The sequence below is a fragment of the Ambystoma mexicanum genome, chromosome 9 (assembly GCF_040938575.1).
Source record: "Ambystoma mexicanum isolate Mex_15411 chromosome 9, UKY_AmexF1_1, whole genome shotgun sequence".
NCBI classification, from domain to species: domain Eukaryota; kingdom Metazoa; phylum Chordata; class Amphibia; order Caudata; family Ambystomatidae; genus Ambystoma; species Ambystoma mexicanum.
This window is the reverse complement of record NC_090931.1, coordinates 783,229,730-783,246,633: the sequence shown is the minus strand read 5'-3', so window position 1 is coordinate 783,246,633 and position 16,904 is coordinate 783,229,730. Positions and strand designations below refer to the sequence as shown.

General features: G+C 46.4%; 1 protein-coding gene across 8 annotated transcripts in view; it reads left to right on the top strand.

The window, feature by feature from the left end:
* The first annotated feature begins 871 nt into the window (after positions 1-871).
* HECW2 (HECT, C2 and WW domain containing E3 ubiquitin protein ligase 2) overlaps positions 872-16,904 on the top strand; it is a 1,520,428-nt gene continuing 1,504,395 nt past the window's right edge. For 6 of the 8 annotated variants that reach the window (XM_069615717.1, XM_069615714.1, XM_069615715.1 and 3 more), the window contains exon 1: positions 872-1,686. The gene's annotated coding sequence lies outside the window, so the exon portion shown is untranslated. Of the gene's footprint in view, positions 1,694-16,904 lie in introns of all 8 variants that reach the window. The other 2 variants (XM_069615716.1, XM_069615712.1) reach the window with 1 other exon arrangement.

The window sequence follows — 16,904 nt, the reverse complement described above, 5'->3', positions numbered from 1 at the left end:
TCGCCTCCCTCTCACTGCTACATGGCCCCCGCAGGTCTGGTTCCAGTTATGCGACCACCTCGTCACCAGTGTGCTGAGGGACTCCCATGGTTGGGACCTCCCGTGTGGCCTGAGCCCCCCCCCCACCGCATACAAATACACAGGATGCAATGTATGTGTCTGGGCTCCGCGCTGCTCTGCCTGAGCACACATGACAAGCCCCTTTTATTGTCCAACTGCATGCGACGGAGTTGCATCACTCCGCTGCATGCGCAACTTAAAGGGGACACCACACTTACCTACATCCATCAGAGTATCAATATCTCTTTCGCTTATCACGCGTGTCTAGAGACTTGTTAGCAATCAATTACTCTGCGACTGCACTTACCTGACTTGTGGCTTCTGTCCTGAGGCGGACACAATACTGGCAGTATTACCACGAAGTACAGTATATGTATTTTACCGCAGCCTGTATTTATTTGGTAACGATATTGACACTGGAAGTGATTGTGGTGACTGCTGAAAGAGTGAGGATTTCATGTGTCTCTTAGTCAGGAGGGCCTATGGACAGAAGCCAAATGGTTGTAGGAAATCAAAAGGAATTAACAGCAATGCTTGTAGTAAATTGTATATGATTTTATGGAGGCATTTCGTCGGAGAACTAAAACAATATCCATTGCTTGTTTTATTATTAATACCTTTGGTCGAAAGAATGCACCACTTTTGCACTGAGCAGCCTGAAAAGCAAGTGCAGAAAGTAGACAAGTAATCATGGCCAATGAGAAAGAAATGTTCACTCTCTAATCAGAAGCCTTCAGCTGTGGCCAATGAGGGGTCGGTTTACATCTCAATGTTTGCACAGCTCCTGGCGAGCCGTCTCCCCGCCCGTTATCCTCTCACTGTCATAGTAGGCGGTGTGTGCTGGCGTGCGTGCGTGCTGCGTGCGCGGACTGCAAGCCCAGCGCAAGGATGTGCTGTGTGGTGGTACCTTGGGACATCCCTTCTCTGCGGGGAAAGTAGGCAGGTACCAAGCGCAGCCCAGCTGAATCTGACAGCTGCTCGGCTCGAGCCAACCACATCCATCTGGCGAAGGAGCAGGCGGGCGGGGGCGGACGAGGAGGAGGAGGAGGGGGGGTTCGTAGGGAGCTTTTGTTATTCCAACCCAGAGGGAGCCCTGATAGGAGTTCCTCCAGCCAGTGACACTCCTGTGAGGGGACATTTGGACTGGGTGTAAATTGCTGCTTCTCCTTCAGCATCTCGGTAGTGTCAGGATTCAAGGAGCATGAAAAGGAAAAAACATGACTGACAGACAGCACATAAGGTGGTGAGATTTCTGACACCTCTCCCCTCCCGCTGCTGCTGCTGCTGCTGCATGCAAAATAAACATCTTCTGAAGCCAGCCCGAGAGGAGGGGCACTGCGTATTCCCGGATATTTGTAAACACACGAGTGCCTCTTAAATGCCGTGGCAGGAAAGCCTGGGCAGGGAGCACGGGGAACAATGCCTGCCATGGGGAGCTCTGGGATGCCGCCGGGTCAAGAGAGGACACTCGCATCCCTAACACGGAAGACACATGGCGCGGAGGATTACTGAAGGGCTCGCGTTTTGGCTTCTGGCATAGCAGGAGGCGGGATTCGCGGACTTCTGGCGATCCGTCCGCGGACCTGGGGATTGGGCTGCGATTCCGGAGCGCTGCTGCAGGGCTGGGTGAGTGGTACGTGGAATGCCTACTGTGGGCGCTGAGGAGGCGGAGAGCCTGCTCCGTGTCGACTACATGTTAACTGTGTTTTAATTGTGCAGTCATTGTAATACCCCGCTTGGATGCGTTTACACGCCCTGTCCAGCGATTTATTCGTGTGCTGTCTCGGCATGCGGAAAAGCTCGGCCGTGTGTGACCTGAGCACAATGCACGCCTGCGGGGCGGGGGGACCCGCCTGGACCAGTAGGCACGCACTGCTGGGGGTCACGGCATCGTATGATTTGTGCGCTGCACGCTCCGACGACCCTTCACTGTGCCTGAACTTTCCCCACATTCGCTTGTTTAGGCTAGCACCCGTTTAGGTGTACCAATCCCGCGTTCCAGGCGCTGGCGTAGTTGTAAAAGCGAGTTCTGAGGGGATTTCTATCGCCACGCATTCAGGACTCTGCCCTTCACTGAAGAGTCTCGCGCACTGCACTGTGCCTGCAGACACTGTTTAGCGTCGTGATGACTTCACTCTGTCTTTCGTGGCTCTGGTTATCTCGGTCCCCCCTCTCCAAGGGGGCCAATGCCCTTCCTTCCGCACGTCGTCTGATTTATGTAAATGGCTGGAAGATACACTATTGAGAAGGAATAAGGCCGTAGCTAAATCCCCCGCCACCTCCCCATTCTGCCCCGCCTGGTTGTCCCTCACATGAAAGGTTACTGGGATGGGGACAACTCTTGTGGCAAGCTGTGACCTGCTCACGCCCCCTCCCCCAAACACATCTTCTCCTCTAGTGAGTCGAGGGTGCTCCCTTTACAGACATTTTGCCCCAGGACATTTTAAGCCTTTTGCCGAGTCAGCGAATATTTCTTCAGCAGGCAAGGTTACCTGGGCTGCTCTGACAGGATGCATTTAGACAGCCAAGGCCCTTTGAAAGGGAGTATTTATTTAAGCCATCAGCGACTAGACAGGACTTAGACAATAGTAAAGGGCATTTAATTAACCACCTGTGCCGTAGCACAAATTTAGCCCCCCCACCCCAAAACTCATCAATGCAGGGGCCATGCCACACTCCGGGCAGAACTGGACCACCATGCATACGCAAAGCCCATGATGATCATGCTGTCGCAGGGGCATGCCGTGCACCACACTAGGTGAAAGGTGCATGTATGTTTTATAATCAAAGCTTAAATCTTTTTCTTAGCATATAAACTCGGGGAAAGTGTCTGGGACCCACATTTACTAGCCACCAGTTGCGGCTGGTGAATGTTTTAATTGGCGGGGTGTAAATATTTGTAACATATATGCGAGTGCCATCGTGTGTAGCCATGGCGACCGATTCAACCACGTGGATTCAGGTGTCACCCCCACAATCCCTCCGAGAATTTTTTTTTTAATAATGACTACTCACTTTCTGTGAAAATTGTGGTAAAAAGCCAGACAGTTGCTTCCGTTCCAATAGATGCAAGTCACAAACAGTGCAGAGAAGCATTTGCCAATGCACGTTTATGATGTCTTTCCCCACAACATATGGCAGTATAGAAACCATTTTCACGCTGTGCCAAAATATTTCCACGGTCTCTTCACCAATGAATGCCAGAATTTGCATATAAGAACACACATCTATTTTCTTTACCAATAATGTCAGTAATGATGCTATAAGAAAATATGTCCAAGCCTGCTCTGCCAATATACACCTGCATCCCTGTGTAAGAACATACTGCTGGTGGCTTTGCCGTTAAAAATGTGATGCCCCAATAAGAATTTCCAAATTGGCTGCACAAATGTAGGCCACTCTAGACACATAACAATAACACTTATCATGCTTGCTTTATCATAGATTCCCAATACCAAAGTAAGAAATGGCTAAACTGGCTGCACCAAAATCCCAGTCTAGCTATGTAATAACGCTTATGATGCTTGTGTCCAGTAAAATGTCATGTACAAGTAAGAAATGGCTAGACTGGCCAGTCTAGCCACAAATAACACTTATCATGCTTGCTTTATCATGTATGCCTAGTACAAAATGTCACGACGCAGTAAGAACTGTCTAGACTGGCTGCACCAAAATGCCCACTCTAGCCATGTAATAACAATTCTCATGTCTGTTTTATCATACAAGCCAAATAAAAAATGCCGTTCCTGCTCCCTGGGCTCCCCAGCGTGCCACACACACACTCTCTCTCTCTCTCTCTCTCTCTCTCTCTCTCTCTCTCTCTCTCTCTCTCTCACGTTCATTGTGATTGTGTGCATGCAAGGTGCTAGGTGGCCAGGGGAGAGGCATTTTTTATTGGGCAGCTATGATGCATGTTTTGCTGTGCATCTACAGATGCACATAACGAAATGCCATGCCAACCCCATGACCCTCAGCACTCCGCACACACATAATTACATTCATCATGAATGTGATTGAGCACATGCAAGGTGCTGGGAGGGACCAGGTGGCAGGCATGGCATTCTTTACTGCAATCTAAGGATAGATGGGCAGTAAAACATGCCATGCCTGCCTCCTGCCACACCCAGCGCTTCACATGCCCGCAGTCAAGTTAATTGGGTATGTGTGCATGTGAGGTGCCGTGGGCAGGATTTGTTTTTACTGGGCATCTATAATGGATGCTTCTTTCCCAGTAAAAAATGCATCCACCATCGATGGCCAGTAAAATAATACCACGCTTGCCCACTGTCTCCCCCAGCACCTCCCATGCACACATAATCGCATTTATTATGAACGTGATTATGTGTGTGCAAGGCGCGGATGGCCCAGGAGGCAAGCATGGCATTTTTACTGGCTATCTATGGATGGCCGATATAAAATGCTATGCCTGCCCTTTGGTCCCCCACTGCATCACATGCACACAATCACATTCATACCCAGCCATTCATTCACCATGCACCGTCTCTCGCATTCACACACACGTGCTGCGCACCCATCACATTCACAATGCATTCTCCACACAAGCACCCAGAACATTCACAGACTGCATCCTCATTCACGTGAAATACACACGCACACCCATAAATACACCATTTACATGCATGCATGCATATACATATATGCATAAATACACAATCACACCCGACATGCGCACACACACACACACACACACACACTCAGACATACACAAATGTAAAAAATAAAAAGGTTGTTTTACCGGCATTCCACTCGAAGCTGCGCCTTCTCTCAAGGCCTCCGGGTCCCACATTCCACGCAGACAGGAAGCAGGGGGCTTCCTGGTTCCTGTCTGATGTTGGCACATGACCCAGAGGTGGAGGCCCCCCTCCGCGCATCAGCCAGCAGCAATAAGCCCCAGACCAGTACTCACCCTGACCTTTGTAGAGCTGAGGGATGAAGCGAGTCGCCCCTGGAAATGTGGCGGGCAGGGCCACCCGCTTCATGGTGGCTTCAGGGGCCCCCTGCTATGCCAATGCCACCTAGTCAAAGTGTGGGTGCTTGAAAGGGCAATCTTAATTACATTTAAACAACAATGAATAGACATTGGTGCTCTGCCAAGCGATCCCTTCGATATTATGCTGGTGACTTGAATACACAAGCAGACACATGGGCCCTCATTAGGAGTTTGTCGGTAACCCGCCGGTACTACCGAATATTACAGGTGCCAGCAACGGCGATAAGTTCCCATTCCATGGAGTCTGACAGGACTCCATGGAATGGGAGCCACTGAAGCAGCAGCACTGTTGTGAACGGTGCCGGTGCTTGAGAGATTTTTCGGCCGGTAAGGGCCTGGAGTTCACTGCCCTTACTGGCAGACTCGGAGTAATCCGGTACGGAAAAAATGCCAGAGCCAGTAGTGCCGGCCGTTTTCACTACATTTTTTCTAGACCGGATTACCCATCCCACCCTGTGTTCTACCCATTCCACCCTGTAATGCCCCAGTAAGGTCCTTCAGCAATTATTGCCCATGTGCTCTGACGGTGACCTTTGATCTCTACTAAACTTATGCCGTTGGATGCTGTGTGAAGCCATCAGTGGGCATTCTGAAATAAGGGTTGAGAAGTTGCAAGTATTGGGGTCTGTTTTGAGCCCCTTCAAGAGGAGCTTTTTGACGCAATCATTTTCTGTTTGTTTCCCAAGATGAGCGGCAGCAACACATGTCAGAAGCCGGCTGCCTTGGTGCTTCGAGTCAGAAATCCGCAATAGAGCGCTCTGCTGATGCCGGAGTTATGGGGCTGCAGCCAATCACATCCTTTAATTGGCTGAGCGCGCCACTACCACCTTAGCGTTCGGATACAGGTGCCTGAGGCTGGCAGACAGCAACAGATGGACGCATGTTGCTGACGCTCGTAGTATGAAGGACAGATTTGCATTCGAAGCATGCAACTCCGTTAGGGGTAGCTGTCTCGCGTGTGTGCGCACCTGATGATTAAACCACAGGTAGGAAACCAGCACTTCTGACAATTAGCGCTACACGTGTGGCAGGCTAGGGGGGGCTTAGGGGGCTATACCCCCGGTCTTTCGGTTGTAGCACCGGATAGAAGCCCCAGTGCAACAACCAAAATTCTAGCTAGCCCCCAGTCCCAGCAATCCCGACATTAGCTTAGCCCCTGATCTTTTCCAGACCTAGCAACACCCCTGGCAGGCAGTAATACACCAAAGAGTGCGCGTGCAGAGCAAGGACGCGAATAGGGTGTCAGTAAACGTTAAGTACATGCTTCATCATGAGCTTGCAGTTTTGTGGATTCAATAATATAATCACCGCAGAGGAGAGCAAGATCAGTGCCGCAATGTTGATGCAAGGTGCACGCGCAATAGCCCACAGGCAGGCACGCCAGGGGCATAGACGCATCCTTTTGCCTATGCCAAAGCTATCCCCTACTTCGTTACTCGGAACATCGCCCACTAACCACAAGGGACGTCATTTCACCGAAATGCCAGGGGTAGCGGAAGTGACATCACATGACCCTTGACCTCTGATGACATCACAGGAAGTGATGTCATTTGACCACACCCCAAAGTGACATCGCGGGAAGTGATGGAACACGATCTTTCATCCCCTGACAAAACAGGTAGTGGCAGCACATTGTTTCTAAGTACACTACGAAAAATATGGTTACGATATCACAAGAATTAATATCAGCGTGTATAGGCCCATATTACCAAATTACTGTGAATGCAAGCAGAAGTCCAAGGCCAAATGATAATGATGTGTTATTATGTAACACTTATGCTCAAGTGCTTCATAAAGAACAAATATACATACAATATTACCCAACCCGTATTGGTACTCATTTATCAACCTCAGCAGAATGAAATGCTGAGTTGATCTTTCCGGGAGTCGAACCTGCAACCTGCAGATCACACACACATTGCAGCAGTGAGCGCTCAACCCACTGAGCTATCTGAACAGCTATAGCTATCAGAAAACCAGCCATTGCAGAAACAAAGAGCCACATGCTGCTAGCCACATCCCAGGAGCCTCAATTTAATGTTAAAAAAAGGAAAACTACACGTTTTATTTTTTACATTTTTTGTTTTCCGGGTAGCAAGGGAGACCTCGGGGGTCGAAGGTGTGACCCCTGGCGACCCCTAAATGACGTCTCTGCAAACCACCACACTGTTTGTGTTTCTTTCCCATCACAACAGACTCTGGGTCCATTATGAGTTAGGTGGTAAAAATGAAAACAGGTGGTGTTGCTTCTAAAGTACTATGGGTGGGCGAGTGTTTTCATGAAGCAGTATTCCAGCCCAGGAATGCCGTATGCAGGGTAACTCATGATTACGATGCCAATCTGTGCCCCACAACCTACTGCCTATTTTTACATCTTCAAAATCCCACCAACCTATCATCCGGGAAAGTTCTAATCCAGGTGGGTCTGTCAGAATGCTGCACGGGCACGCCTAATTAACATATGTGGAAGTCCAGTGGCAAATATTGGCACACTGCCTTCATTGCTGGTTCTAAAGCAGAATGTGTGTGGGCGTTCATGTGTTTGTAAATGTCAAGAATAAAGTGTGTTTTTCTTAGAAAAGGATTTTCTTTTGTGTATATAGTTTTTTTTGCAGTTATTTTTTTGTAGCACATTTACTGTCTTATTGATAATATAACTGAAAGCAGAAATACAATTGTTCACAGAAAAAAAGGTACAAATGAATCTACATGTCAGCGTATTGCCTCCCAGTATTTCCAAGTGGCAAGTGGCAAACTACGACTGCATCAGTGCCTGGCAGAAGCGGGTGGATTTTAATTCCTGCTCATGACCGACACATCTCCCAAACATGCGATTTCGCCATTGATCTAGTTTTGGGCTTCCAGTGAGTAAACATTTCAACGTCTCAATCTCCACCCCTGTTCCCACAGTATCAACACTTCCTTTTGCACTTGCACCAATAACTTCAAAGGTGCCTAGTTGATTAAAGCAGAGCAACATAAAGGAGAGCATCTTTAACCAGGAAGGAATGAGCTTAAGTTTCCTGCTGGATCGTGGCGGTCAGTAAGACTGGTAGCGTCTTCCACAACACTACTCTTGGCCTGCTGTCTCACTTTTGTAGTGATCCAATCCCAAGCTCAGCTCTCCTTCATGGGCATCTGGTCCGTAGATCCAGTCTTCATGATATTTGCCAAAGCTCAAGATTTGGCCCTCAATATTTAGAACCCCCTTTTTGAGGAGATGGAAATACAAATGTGTTTTATGAGTTCAGGTAAATTGTAAGCTTCAGAGGAAAAGATCTTTGTGGCAAAATTAAGTGCCTTGAGGTTGGCCACATTTATTCAAGAAATACAAACCAGCTCTAGAATTCTTTAGAATTCTCTAAAAATGTTATCTCCCAATTTAGCAACCCAATTCAGGCCTTGTTACACCCAAACCCCAGCTCACGTATCCTATTGTTTGAATTAATTTCGACTTTATTCGTTTCAGTAAGGGTGTCGCAGAGAATCCTCTGCTAATGGTCTAAGATTTGTATTATATTCAAAAGCTGGTGAGATTTGAGGCTGATGTCTCTAAACTGAGCACCCCGCCTCATATTGTCTCTTAGTGATTCCTAAATATTTAAATTCCGAAACAACATAGAAGCGAAGACCATGTAAAGTCTGCTTGAATGTGCTCGTCATGGTTGTAGGCCTAAATCTTATGACCTTTGTTTTACTTATATTGATTTCTCGTCTCTATATAGCCACACATTTTTGCCAGGCATTTAGTTAAGCCTTATAGACTCGGAGCTTGGGGGGTTATTGCAGTATAAAGACCCTCCCCAAGGTTATTAACCTAGGTAAAGTCGAGGGCTATACATTGGGTGCGGGGCGTTATTTCAAGTGATAATGACTCACCCTCTGGTTCTCTAAGGGTCCCAGTAAATAAAGGCTCAACGACATCACTTGCAAATATTGAGTCCACCAGAGCTCTATAAAGTTATCATAACATAAGGCTCTGCTATTAAAAGGGGACATTTTTGTATTGTGGGGAAAAACAAGCGAACACAAATAACCTGTAATGATAATGTCATGAACATGGAACTAGTCACAATAAACTTTAGACATTTTGTGCATACTTGCTTTTTGTTCGTTTGGGGGAATTGAACTGTGAACGCTCCTCTCTGCCTTTGCATAGCTGAAGGCGATTGTCTCAGTGCTGCTGCTCACATCTGAATGCTTGGAAGCAGGTCTACACCAGAGATTATAGACTGCATTTTGATTGGCTGAGAGGAGCTCAATAATGGAGTCCATCCTCCAATAGACTTTACAGGCCGATATCAGTAGTATCCATTATTATAAGATTGTTTGCATATGCTAATCATTATAACTGAGTAGGCATCTTTCATTTTCTTAATGTGTAGTTAAGTTAGCCAAAAATAAGTTGAAAAAGCTGGGGTCAACACACCCCCTTGTTTCAGTCCCCAAAATGTTATCTTTCTAGAAAGATCCCAGTGGTGTTTAATCAAATTTAGATATTAGTACGGTGGTCTTCAAACGGTGGGGCTGGCACCTCCTGAGGGGACCCGGAGGATGTCCGGGGTCGAGAGGGGGTGGAGGCTCCTCCAAAGGGGAGTACAGTGACTGCTTTTAATTACAAATATAGCTAACTATGGTATGTAGGTGGGCTCGGCAACAGCATTTTTAAAAGGGAGTTCGGCAGGGATGTCATTTGGGGGTCGCCAGGGGTTGCAGCTGCAACCCCTGACATCTCCCTTGCTACCCCTGTGGTCTCCCTTGCTACCCCTATAAAAATAAATGTCATTTATTTTATTTTTACAAATGGACGGTCCTTGGCTGTATGTGGCTCTTTGTTTGTGGAGTGGCTGTCTTTCTTGTTCAGGCCTCTCACAAAAAAACTGGGGTTCCACAAGTGTAACACTTTGAGCAGTGACCCTAAATCAGAAAGAATAGGAACAACAAATAATGTGTCTTTCTGGAATTCTATACAGTAATTTGTAGACTCATTAACGGTTTATTTCAGGCACACTTCAGGGGGTGAGTCACTGATTTAGTATGTTCTCAAACACCTCAAATTCACATTGTAGACAGAAACGTCCAAAAAGCATTTAGAGTAGAATAAGCAGCCATTTCGAATAGCATGTTTTTTCTTCTGCCGTTGTCTCTGTTACGATCATCACAAGACATTCCATCTAAGTGTCCTCGGTAGCTTGACACAATCCTTGTGCCTAAATGCTTGTGTACAGTGTAGAAATGTTTAGCCATAGCACATAACGTTGGCCTTGATCTCACTGTGTCACACAAATAATGCTTTATTGTAATGTCTCTATCTTTCCTATCTCCCTGGCATGCTGTTCGGGATGTTTGTTTGCATGTATCAGGTAAAGAGTGCCCAGAGTATGGGCTGGCGTGTGAGTGCCCTGCATTCACCACGCTAATTTGAATTCTTTCATACAGTGTTATGAACCTTCCCAATGGTATGCATTTTCCCAACCTCTGAAGCCTGAAAAGTAGATCCAAGCAGGCTTGACCTGGGCCAACTTTACACAAGACTTGCAGATGAACTGGCCTGCTTTTAAATCTCAGTTACCAGTTCAATGGTATCTACAACAGAGTGTAATTTGCTTTCTGACTTTGCGAACATTCAGACATGTAATTGCTCATTTTACTATAGCTGGTAAGATAGCTCAGTGGGTTGAGCGCTCGCTGCTGCGATGCGTGTGATCTGCAGGTTGCAGTTTTGAATCCTGACAAAGCCAACTCAGCCTTTCATCCTTCTGTGGTCGATAAATGAGTACCAGCACAGGTTGGGTCATATTGTATGTATATCTGTTCCATATAACGGGGATTGAAGTTAAGATTGGATAAACAAGAGATAAAAGTCGCTCCTGGGTATCCAGCATTAACCTGTGACCAGGAGCTACCACTGGGCAGCGAGGAGCTAGTGTATGGCGTTCAACACATCTCAACTTTCAAATAAGATGCAAATATATAATTCTTTCCATTACTTAGGACCATTATTCTTTAAATGTTATATATCTGTGACATAATGTTTATTTAAAGATTGTCACGATTGCACAGATTTCAATTCACATAGGCGTGTTTATACACATCAGTTGGCCTGGGGAGCCAAAAGTAGCTCCTGGCAACAGTTGGTTTCAAGCTAACAGGCTCTTCTAGGCTACAAGCAAAAGCTAAATAGCTCCCAGCTCCCCTCAATTTCGAACCCTGAAATAAAGCGCTTTAGCATAAGTGCTATATAATAACACATCATTATCATTTGGCCTTGGACGTCTGCTTGCATTCACAGTAATTTGGTAATATGGGCCTATACACACTGATCTTAACGATACATATGGAGATCCATTCTTGGATGAAATGTATATCACATTACAGTGATATCGTAACCATATTTTTTGTAGTGTACTTAGGAACAATGCTGTGTGATGCCACTTCCTGTTTTGTTAAGGGGTGAAAGGTCGTGTATCAATGCTTCCTGTGATGCCACTTCAGGGTTTGGTCAAATGACATCACTTCCTGTGATGTCATTGGAGATCAATGGCTGTGTGATGTCACTTCCGCTACCCCTGGCATTTTGGTGAAATGACGTCCCCGAGGTACAGCATAAAAGAGTTGGAATACCAGGGTATTATTATGACATGAAAGGGTTCGGTGAAATACAGTAGAGAGGAGTCTATAACCCACTTATTTAATTTAGTAGTTTCTTGGATTTCTTTTTAAGGTTGCACCTGTAAAGACTACACTATTCTCTGTAACCTTCATTGTTAGATTCAGGGAAACTAGGTATCTATTTGAAAAGCTGTCCCAAACATTTTCATCATTCATTTGCAATCCTGAGTTAACACGAGCGAGTGTCACAGGGACACTGCACTTGTTCTTCATCCCAATCAACACCCGTCCACCCCCATTTCCTCTACTCCAGGGATTGCATAGGATATCCCTCTTTAAAGATATACTAACCTTCCTGCGTCTATACTCACAAAAGTGAGGCTTTAAACACCAACCGGCCGAAGAAGAATCAGAACTCGATGAGCGCTCTTACCCCACCAAGGAGAATACATAACACTCGCGTGAATTGTCCTTTTTGTTTATTTATTGATGATTGTTCTATAGTGCTGTCCTGTCACCTATTGGGAACCTTTAGGAGCTCTGCTATGAAGAAACCTATAGACCCCCCGCCCCCCCCCCCTCAGCTTGTGTCAGCAGCCTGTGAAGGGTGGTACAGGGTCAACAGACGGAAGTCAAAGGGTTAACGGGGCCTGGTCATTCCATGGTGAAGAAGGCGGTCCCAGAGTTAAGTGGGTACCACATTTCCCTTTAAATGACATGAGGCTTTATGTTGCCCTCAGGTATGTGCACAGGGCATTCCAGAGGGAAAAGCCTTGTAAACTGATGGTTTTACTGTAGTTCTTAGGCAACTTGGAGTCACCGGATCTGTGGTTCCTGGTCCTCTTGTAGGGTGAGGGCAATCTGTTCAAGGTGTCTGGGGCCTGCTCCTTGTTAGTCTCTGAGCCTGCCAGATCTTGACACACAAGGCGTTCAGGGAAGAGGTGATACGCTCTGATATCCTTCGACCTCAGCAGGTGCTGGATGCTCTGCGACTCCCTTCTATTTGCTGATTTGTATTTAATTGAAAGGCGGGCCGTTTTGACAAGTAACTGTACAGAATAGTTATGGGTATCAGTGCAATCCCAGAGGAGGGCGCCTTAATATGGTACACGGGTGGAACGTGAATGAACTACAAAACCGCTGCAGTCTTGTGTAGTGGTACAGATAGGGCGTCAATGCAGACAGGACATTCTTGGCAGTGGGTGAGGGCCAGCAGGGAAAAATACATTGTATACAGGTTTTGTATACATATGATATAATACAGCAAATGGTCCATTTGAGGCGAAGTGGAGAGGGGATAGAAGGATAGGGAAGAGGGCAGTAGGGGAGGGGAGATGCCTTTTTAGGGCCTGCCACTGTGGGGATAGATTTGGTGTATGGTGGTATAGAGTTCCAGTGGTGTGGAGCAGGAAGGGAAAACAAACACCAGAATCATGAGTTGCAGAAGGGGTTAGAGGGATCGAGAGATTGAGGATAGCTGCGGAGTGTGAGGTGGCGAGTGTCGAGAGATGATGTCAGAGAGGTAGGGGGTGCCGAGCTATGAAAGGACTTATAGACAGGAAGGAGAGGTTTGAAAAGGGAGCGGTTACGCGGAGAGAGCCACCCTTGCTGAAGTCAGTGGCTGGAGGCAGGAGAAGATCAGGGAAGAATGAAGAGGATGCAGAAATTAAAACAGATGGTCTTGTCCAAAGGGATGAAGAAGTAGGTGGCGAGGCCCACTGGCAGGCTGGGCCAGTAGACCAGGTGGCTGACGACATGAATGGCTATAAGAATCTTAGCGCAAAGAAAGGTCAGCTGGGGAAGATTCTGCAGTTATTCTGCAGGTTAAACCTGGCAGCCACTGCAGTGGAGGTGATGTACTGTTCATTGATTGATTGTTTATTTATTATGCGCTTATACACAAGTATTTCAAAGTGCAACCATGCACGGGAGGGGAAAACATAAGGAAGACAAGACAAACGATCCTACTAGGTGTGGTACATTCAGATCATGTAGGTGCCCAGAATAGGAAGTGTGTGGGGAGGGGGTACAATAGGGACCAAGTGCGCCTAGTCCTGTCAGAACATGGGTTAAGTGCAGAGAGATACTACTCTCATGGGTCGTAACCTAAGTGCAGTAGTGCTGCAGCAAGTGCAAGGCTTGGGGCAAGGGCAGGAGACTGGCGAGGAAAGGTTGGGGGCAAGTCCAGGAGACTGGCGAGGAAAGCTTGGGACCTGTGAGGCTCTGAAGGTACACCAGGCAGCCAGTCAGCAAAACTGAGGAGAAGTAGAGGAGAGAGAGTGACAGAGCAGAAAGAGGTGCTTAGCAGGGGAGAGGGAGAGAGAAGGAGGAGGCGAAGAGGAAAGTCTTGAGGAGTTTCCGGAAATTAAGGAGCTCCGGCACAAGACGGAGAGAGGCAGGGAGGCAGTTCCAGAGGGAGTCACCTGCAGTGGATAAAGATGTCCCCCCAAGTCTCTGCTTGGAAGAGCGGCTCACCCGCAGAGAGGGTCTTGAACTTAACCCTTGCAGCCACAGGAAGCCATTGAAGGGATTTCAGTGCCAGAGAAATGTGTTCCATGGGCTTGAGACCAAGGATAAGTCTTGCGGTCCTGTTCTGGATGAGTTGAAGAGGACGGAGGGTAGAAGAGGGAAGGTTGAGAAGGAGGCTGTTGCAGTAGACCAGCCTAGAGAGCACCAAGGCTCTGGAAATGGAGAGCCTCTGGGAGAAAAGGTAGAATACCTCTCAGAAGGTGCAGTTGGTAGTGGGACTTTTTAGAGATGTCTGTGATTTGAGACGAGAAGGAGTGAGTGGAGACGAGGATGACCACCAGATTTTTTGCTTCGTTGGTAGGTGGAGGCGCAGGGCCACCGGAGGCCGGCCAGAGAGAAAGCGGGAAGGCTGTAGCAGGGGTCCCGATGAGGACAATATCGGTCTTACTGGCATTGAAGAAGAGGTTGTTTGCAGCACACCACGACTGAATTGCGGACAGATAGTCAGGTATGAGTGAGGAAGAGGCATAGGGTAGCCTGAAGGAGAGCTGCATGTCATCCGCGTAACATTGAAAGTTGGAGGTGAAGGTGGCTATAATACGGGCCAGGGGGGCCATGTAGCCATTGAAAAAAGAGGGGGGATAGGTTAGATCCCTGGCTGACACCGCACATAGAGAGAGTGATAGGGGAGAGAAAGGACCCCAATTCCACCTTTGATGGGCGGTCAGATAGAAAGGAGGTTAGCCATGCCAGAGCCTGATAAGTGAAGCCCAGGTTATTACAGAGATGTGTAATCAGGGTGTTGTGGGCCACTGTATCCAAGGCAGAGGAGAGGTTGAGTAGAATGAGGACAGAGTGAAAGCTAGAATGAAGATTTGAGAGCAGATCTTCACGGGTGTTCAGAAGAGCAGTTTCCGTGCCTCCGGATGCTCTAAAACCAGACTGGTGGCCATGGAAGCAACCAACCAATTTAGTGTGGAGGATAAGCTCAGAGAAAGCCAACTTCTCTAACATACTGCCCAAGATACACAAACACCCCAGGTCTCCACCAGGGACACCGATTGTAACTGGTATGGACAGTATACTTCAATCCTTAGGCAAGTATATTGACTTCTTTCTTCAACCAATTGTAAAAAGGAATAGTACTTACAGGAAAGCACATCACATTTTTGGAATGTCTCAACAGTACCCAACACACTAAGGACTCGGATCATGTTATGTTTACCATCAATGTTAAAATCCTTTATACCTCCATACCGCATGATCTAGGTTTGTATGTAATTGAATGGATACTTCTTAATGAAGGACCAATCAGGGAACCCATGGAATTTATCCTTGTCTTAGTTCAGTTCATATCCGAAAATTCATATTTTCAATACAGGAGTAATTTATATTTTTTATATTTCAAAACCTTCGGGCCCATCCATGGGCGCAATCATGGCTGCAACTATGCCAACTGTTTCATGTATACATACGAGAAGGAACATATCTTAGAACATAGAGTATGGCGCGACTACATTTCCCTATGGGTGCGCTATTTTGGTGACATTTTTGGAATCTGTATAGGCACCCAAGAAAATCTCCAAGTATTCTTTGAATACCTGAACACCATTGACCCTGGGATTCAATTTACCAATGAATCATTCACTGAACAGATACATTTTCTGGATATATCCATTGCGTTAAAGGATGACAAATACCTGATAAATATGTTTTGCAAAGAAACAGTTCAGCACAATCTTCTTCACAGACTAAATTTTCATCAACCTAGTCTGATTAAAAACCTACTGTTTAGCCAAATGCTATGAGTCAAGAGAATTGTGAATGATCCTGCTTAATATGAAAAAGCAATTGAAAGAATAGGAGAAACGTTCTTGGCATGCGGCTATAAGATGGTAGAAATTAAAGCAGCAACAGATCGACTCATGAATCCACCATGTGATGGTATAACACCCTCAGGAACTAAAGATAAGACTAGCACATCGCTGGTTTATGTATCTTGCTACTCTATTCAGAAAAATTGCATTAAGTCAGCCATCAAGAAGAACTTGAGAACTTTGACCAGTGATTCGAGAGTTGAACATCTGTTCTCAGAAGTACCCGCATTTGCCTACAAAAGAAGCGCCAATTTCAAGGATCGCGTAGTTAAAACTAGACCAACTGACAAACCACTGCAAACATCAAGAAAAGGTACATTTCCCTGCCTACATTGCACTAACTGTGGTTTTGTGACCACATAGCATGTGGCCAAAGGAGATACAATTAACCATCCATGTACAGGGGAAAAATTAAAATCAACAGCTTCGCCACATGCAATACACCCAGTATTATCTACACCATCACATGTCCGTGTGGCATATACTACGTAGGACAATCCAAACGACAAGGACAGTTATGATGGAATGAGAATATTTGGTGTATTAGGACCAACAGCGTGAATTCGGCAGTAGCATGCCATTGGAATGAAAAGAAATACAATATCAATCAAATACGATTCCAAATAGTTGACGTAGTTATGAAATGCAAAACACATGAAAATCATACAATACGTTTAGATCAGAGGGAAAGCTACTGGATAGACCGCCTTGCTGCCCTCGCCCAAGGTGGTATCAATGAAGAAATAAACTACATGTGCTACTTATGACATGTACTGACTAACATTCCACGTGTGTGTGTGGTCCTTCAGATTCTATTACAGGACTTATAATGTTTTTATGTAACAGTAAAGCATATCCATGCTCTGAACCGTAGA